Raw genomic sequence first — 7413 nt, forward strand, 5'->3', positions numbered from 1 at the left:
AAAAAAAAAAAAAAAAATGACAGCTGATACCAATCATGAAAGATTCCAATCACAGACATACCAGTTCAAGTATTATCAATGCAGATATAATTATTAATGGTCATTCTCATGAAAATGACAATCCATTCGCAGAGTTAATGTGGGTGGAAAATGAAGAGGAATTCAACAGATAGAAAAGGGGTTATGGGAAGAAGAATTTACTGAATGCTAATTCCAGGAAGTACTGGAAGAGGAAGAACATTATTAAAGCTCAAGATTTCCCACGAACTATGGACAAAACCCAAGTCTGATTTAATGACCTTATTATGTGTGATGACTCTTCTCTAGAAGTCCTTGTGGCCAAAAGCAATCTGAATCCAAATGCAAAGGAGTTTGTTCCTGGTCAAAGTACTCAAAACTTTGAGTAGACAGGACCCTCTTTTGAGGGAGGATTTAGATTGTCTTTTTTGAGACTAAAACAATTCCTTAGAGTTAACTAATACTTGCTAATGTCTAAACTGTTTTAAAATGAGTACATCTAAATTAATTTTTAATTGTCAAGCAGATTTCTCAGTTCAGACTTAAAATTGCATGTGTCTCCATCAGAAAGAATCTCCTCTTTTAGAGGAAGGCTGTTAGTTAATTTGAAATAATTTCTTATAGACAAGTATGTCTTTGGTTGCTGAGGTTACAAAGTAGTGATCAGATGAGAACTAATCCTGGTTTTTATGGCATGTTATCTTGTTAGAATTATTAAATTCTTGGACACATACAGGGAGAAGGCCATGTGAAGACAGAGTGATACATCTGGAAGTCAAGGAATGACAAAAATTGCCAACAACCCTGGAAGCCAAGAGAAGACCATGGAACACATTCTCCCTTAGAAAGAACCAACACCTTGATTTCAGGCTTCTAGCTTCCAGGACTATGAGAAAATAAATCTCTTTTGTTTTAAGCCAAATATATATGTGTATATATACATATACATGTATACACACACAGAGACATATATATATTAAATTCTGCTCCTAAAATTACATCTGAGGTGGTATGGGATTTGAGAATTGTCTCTTCTTCTAAGGAGTCACTGCATCATATCTGTGCCTGTGTGAAATCTAACATTTGACGAATTCATAATCCAACTGAACAAAGAGATTGTAACGTTATGATTTGAGTGGTGCTTCCCTTCACTTTGCTAACAATCACAACAGTCTGCAGCTCAACTTTTCTTTTAACAAAGCTAGAAGAGTTTTGGCTTCTAAAATTTTATATTTGGGTAGGTTACATTGCCATACATATTCAGTGTGAATAGTGTTTAAGTTGAAAATATTGTAACGAGAGGAACATTAGAAAATATACAAACAATTAACCTGGATAAAGTTGGAGAACATTCTCTTTAGTAAAGTATCACAAGAATGGAAAAGCAAGTATCCAATGTACTTAATACTAACATGAAGCCAGTAGACGAACTAATACATGCCCACACAAGAGAAAAACTCAATTTAATTCAAACTGGGGGGAGGAGGAAGAAGAAGAAACGGGGAGAGAGGAGGAGAGAGGGGGATTGATGTGCTCCTATCTAATGGGCACAAGGTAAGGGTATATGGTACACCTCCTGGGTGGGGGACCCAACAACAATAGGAACCTTACCTAAACAAATACAAATGTTGTAACCTAATCTTTTGTACCCTTATATTAATACTAAATTTTTAAAAAAGAAGATATACAAACATATGGAAATTAAACAACATGCTCCTGAATGACCAGTGGGTCGATGAAGAGACTCAGAAGGAAATTTACAATTTTTTGAAACAAATAGATTAAAAATATATGTGCATATATATATATATAGAGAGAGAGAGAGAGTCTCAAGCTGTTGCCCTGGGTAGAGTGCCGTGACGTCATAGCTTACAGCAACCTCCAACTTGGGCTCTAGCGATCCACTTGCCTCGATTTTTCTATTTTTAGTAGAGATGGGGTCCTGCTTTTGCTCAGGTTGATCTCACACTCCTGAGCTCAAATAATGCACCCACCTCGGCCTCCCTGAGTTCTAGGATTACTGGCATGAGCCACTGCACCCAGCCAGATAAAAATTTTTTCAACAAATAAAAATGGAAATACAAGGTATCAAAACCTATGGGATACAGCAAAATCAGTAATAAGAGAAAAGTTTATAGCAGTAAGTGCCTACATCAAAAATAATAGCAAAACTTCAAATGAACAGCAGTACATCCCAAAGAACTAGAAAAATAAGAGCAAAACAAACTCCAAATTAGTAGAAGAAAAGATGTAACAAAGATCAGAGCAAAAATATTAATAAGCAAAGTTGAACTAAAATACAATACAAAAGATCAAACAAATGAAAAGTTAGTGTTTTTATTTTTGAAACACAATCTCACTTTGTCTCCCTTGGTATATAGTCCCACGGAGTCACAGGTTACCGCAACCTCAAACTCTTAGTCTTGAACAATCCTCTTGCCTCAGCCTCCCAAGTAGGTGGTACTACAGGCACCTGCCACAATGCCTGGCTACTTTTTCTACTTTTAGTAGAGACAAGGTCTTGCTCTTGCTCAAGCTGATCTCAAACTCCTGAGCTCAAACAATCCACTTGCCTGGGCTCCCAGAGTACTAGGATTACAGGTGGGAGCCACAACACCTGGCTAAAAGGTTAGGTTTTTGAAAAGACAAGCAATTGACACATCATTAGCCAGACTAAGAATAAAGGAGAGAAGATTCAAATAAGTAAAACCAGAAATGAGAAAGGAGACATTATAAATGATACTGCAGAAATCCAAAGGATCATTACAGACTACTATTAACAACTCATATGCCAATAAATTGGAAAACCTAGAGGAAGTGGATAAATTCCTAGATCCATACAACCTACCATGATTGAACCAGGAAGAAATCCAAAGCCCAAATAAACCAATAACAAGTAAAGAGATATAAACAATAAATAAAAAAGTCTCCCCTCAACGAAAAGCCCAGTACCATGTGGGTTTACTACTAAATTCTACCAAGCATTCAATGAAGTAATAACAATCCTTCTTAAAGTATTCCAAAATATCAAGGAGAGGTATTGCCAAACTCATTCTGTGAGGACTGTATCACCCTGACACTGAAACAAGACAAAGACACAACAAAAAATAAAAACCATAGTCCAATATCTGATAAACAGGGGTGCCAAAATCTTCAGTACTAGCAAACTAATAGTAACCTTAAATAATAGATTCAAAAGATTATTCAGGCCAGGTGCGGTGGCTCATGCCTGTAATCCTAGCATTCTGGGAGGCCAAGCCAGGTGGATTGTTTGAGCTCAGGAGTATGAGACCAGCCTGAGCAAGAGTAAGACCCTATCTCTACTAAAAATAGAAAAACTAGCCAAGCATTGTGGCAGGAGCCTATAGTCCCAGCTACTTGGGAGACTGAGGCAAGAAGATTTCTTGAACCCAAGAGTTTGAGGTTGCTATGAGCCATGGCACCCTACCCAGGGCGACAGACTGAGACTATATCTCAAATAAATAAATAAATAAATAATAAAAGATTATTCATCATGATCAAGAGGGATTCATCCCAGGGATGCAAGGATTGTTCAACATAAAGCAACCAATGTTATACATCATATCAACAGGAAAAATGGGCAAAAACCATATGGTCATTTCAATCGATGCTGAGAAAGCATTTGATAAAATTCAACATCCCTTCATAATTAAAAAAAACCCAGGGGCTCAGCACCTGTGGCTCAAGCAGCTAAAGTGCCAGCCACATACACCTAAGCTGGTGGGTTCGAATCCAGCCCAGGCCCACCAAACAACAATGACGGTTGCAACCCAAAAATAGCTGGGCGTTGTGGCAGGCACTTGTAGTCCCAGCTACTTGGGAGGCTGAGGCAGGAGACTCGCTTGAGCCCAGGAGTTGGAGGTTGCTATGAGCTGTGATGCCACAGCCCTCTCCCAGGGGGACAGCTTGAGGCTCTGTCTCAAAAAACAAACAAACAACAACAACAACAACAACAAAAAAACCCAGGCATACAGGCTGTCTACTGTGTGGAGAAACTAGGACTCCCTCCTGAGAAGGGGAACCCTCTAGGAGGCGCAGTGGCTTTGGGCCATCCACTGGGCTGCACTGGGACCCAGCAGGTCATCACACTGCTCAACGAGCTGAAGCTCCTGAAGCGCCATGGGAAGAAGGCATATGGAGTGGTATCCATGTGTATTGGAACTGGAATGGGAGCTGCTGCTGTCTTTGAATACCCAGGGAACTGAGTGAGGGCCCAGGTGAGAGGCGCTACGCATACAGTCCTGCTTTAGCAGCAGAGGCACAACACTACAGAAGTGAAACCACATGGGAAAATTCAGCACTGGTGGTGGTGGAAGCAGAGAATGAAAGCAAACTAATTTGGAAAATATGAACACTGATGACACAATATAGGAGTGGGTGGGTGTTGGGTCATCCCCTTTTAGGCCCCCTATAGCTGGGCCAAAGTCAGCCTGGTTTACCCAGGCTATAAGGCTATCCTGTAATTCCTGGGAAAGGGAGATTTATGGATGAGGACTGTAATGGCTGCAGTAAATGTGTGCTAACCAAAAAAAAAAAAAAACCCGGGCATAAAAGAATCTTACCTCAATGCAATAAAAGCTATATATGACAGACTCATAGCGAGTATCATACCAAATTGGGAAAAACTGAAAGTCTTTCATCTAAGATCTGGAATAAGACGAAGATTCCCATTTTAACCACTATTACTCAACATAGTACTGGAAGTTCCAGAGCAATTAGAGAAAAGGAAGAAATAAAGAGCATCCAAATTGGAATAACATAGAGAACAGGAATAAATCCACACATGTATAGCGAACTTATCTTTGACAATGATGCCAAGAACATATAGTGGGGAAAAATGTCTTCAATACAGTCTCTTCACTAAATGGTGCTGAGATAACCGGATATCCATATGCAAAAGAATGAAACAAGATCCTTATCTCTCACCATATACAAAAATCAAATCAAAATGGACTAAAAATTAACCAGGTACTGTGGTATACCCTTGTCATCCCAGCTATTCAGGATGCTAAGACAGGATGGTTACTTGAGCCATAGGAGTTTGAGGTTGCGGTGAGCTTTGATGACACCACTACACACTAGCCTAGGTAACAAAGTGACAGAAATAATAGATTAAAGACTTAAATCTAAGACCTGAAACTATGAAACTAAAAGAAAAGATTGGGGAAACGCTTCAGGACATTGGTCTAGGCGAGGAGTTCTTAAGTAATGCCCCCAAAGCACAGGCAACCAAAGCAAAATTGGACAAATGGGATCACATCAAGCTAAAAAGCTTTGGCATAGCATAGGAAACAATCAACAAAATGAAGAGACAACCCACAGAAAAGGAGAAAATATTTGCAAACTACCCATCTGAGGGACTAATAGCTAGCCTATGTAAAAAGCTCCAACAACTCAATAGGAAAAAAAATCAAATAATCCAACTAAAAAATAGCAAAAGATCAGAATAGACATTTCTTAAAGAAGAAATACAAATGGCCAACAGGTATATGAAAAAATGCTGAATATCATTAGCCATCAGAGAAATGCAAATCAAAAGTACAATGAGATATCATTTCACCCCAGTTAAGATGGCTCTTATAGGCTCAGCGCCCATAGCACAGTGGTTACAGGACCATTCATAAACACCAAAGGTGGCAGGTTCACACCCAGCCCAGGCCAGCTAACCAACTCCAACAAAAAATAGCCAGGCATTGTAGAAGGCGCCTATAGTCCCAGCTACTTGAGAGGCTGAGGCAAGAGAATCGCCTAAGCTCAAGAGTTTGAGGCTGCTGTGAGCTGTGACACCATAGAACTCTACCAAGGGTGCATAATGAGACTCTGTCTCAAAAAAAAAAAAAAAGATAGCTTCTATCAAAAAGACAGGCAACAATAAATGTTGTCAAGGATGTAGAGAAAGAAGAATCCTCATATACCATTGGTGGGATTGTAAATTGCACTATCGAGAACTGTATGGAGGTTTCTCAAAAAACTAAAAATAGCACTATCATATGACCCTGAAATTCTACTGCTGGGTACATATCCAAAGGAGGGTAGTTCAGTAAATCAAAGAGATATCTGCACTCCATGTTTATTGCAGCATTATTCACAATAGTCAAGATTTGGACTCAACCTAAGTGTCCATCAACAGATGAATAAAGAAATTGTGATACATACACTGTGGAATATTACATAGCCACCAAAAAGACAGAAATTCTCCCATTTGCAACAACACAGACGAAACAGAAGAACATTATGTTAAATGAAATAAGCCAACCAGAGCAGCGCCTGGGGCCCAGTTGGTAGGGTGCCAGCCCCATATACCAAGGGTGACAGGCTCAAACCTGGTCCCAGCTAAACTGCAACCCAAAATAGCCGGGTGTTGTGACAGGCACCTGTAGTCCCAGCTACTCGGGAGGCTGAGACAAGAGAATGGCCTAAGCCCAGGAGTTGGAGGTTGCTGTGAGCTGTGACGCCACCGTACTCTATTGAGGGTGACAAAGTGAAACTCTGTCTCAAAAAAAAAAAGAAAAAGAAAAGAAATAAGCCAACCATAGTAAGACAAATCTTGAATGTTCTCACTCATAGGTGGGAGCTAAATAGTAAAACAACTGATCTCATGAAGGTAGCAGAATGATGGTAACCAGAGGTTAGAAAGGGTAGCAAGGAGGGGGATTAAGTAGGGTTGGTTCATGAATGCAAAAATAGTTAGATAAAATGAACAATATTTGATAGCACAATAAAAGTGATATAATCAAGAATAAATTAGGGTATACATTAAAATAATTAAAAGTGTAGAATTAGAATGTTCCTAACACAAAGAAATGATAAATGCCTGAGGTAATGGATACTCCAATTACCTTGATCTGACTAATTCACATTATATGCCTATATCAATGCACCCTATAAAGATATACAATTATTACGTACCCATAATAATTTTTTTTTTGAGACAGAGTCTCACTATGGCACCCTGGGTAGAGTACCCTGGCATCACAGCTCACAGCAACCTCAAACTCTTGGGCTTAAGTGATTCTCTTGCCTCAGCCTCCCAAATAGCTGGGACTACAGGCAGCCATCGCAACACCCCGCTATTTTGTTGTTGTTGTTGCAGTTGTCATTGTTCAGCAGGCCCGGGATGAATTCAAACCCGCCAGCCTCAGTGTATGTGACCAGTGCCCTATTCACTGAGCTATACGCATACCCATAATAATTTTTAAAATTTTTTAAATGTTCTAAGAAAATACTGGGCCAAGCACAGTGGCTCCTGTTTGTAATCCTACTACTGTGGGAGGCCAAGGCTTAAGGATTGCTTGAGGTCAGGAGTATGAGAACTATCTGAGCAAGAGTGAAACTCCATCTCTACAGAAGGTAGAAAAATTATCTGGGCTTGCT

At 39.6% G+C, this 7413-nt stretch overlaps 1 protein-coding gene and 1 pseudogene across 1 annotated transcript in view; both read left to right on the forward strand.

Moving 5' to 3' along the window:
* LOC100962795 (olfactory receptor 8S1) overlaps nucleotides 1-7413 on the forward strand; it is a 46313-nt gene that overhangs the window by 33429 nt on the left and 5471 nt on the right. The gene's annotated exons all lie outside the window — the stretch shown is intronic.
* LOC105887333 lies at nucleotides 36-407 on the forward strand (annotated as a pseudogene).

The sequence above is a fragment of the Otolemur garnettii genome, unplaced genomic scaffold (assembly GCF_000181295.1).
Source record: "Otolemur garnettii isolate 467f Iridium unplaced genomic scaffold, OtoGar3 scaffold00070, whole genome shotgun sequence".
NCBI classification, from domain to species: Eukaryota; Metazoa; Chordata; class Mammalia; order Primates; family Galagidae; genus Otolemur; species Otolemur garnettii.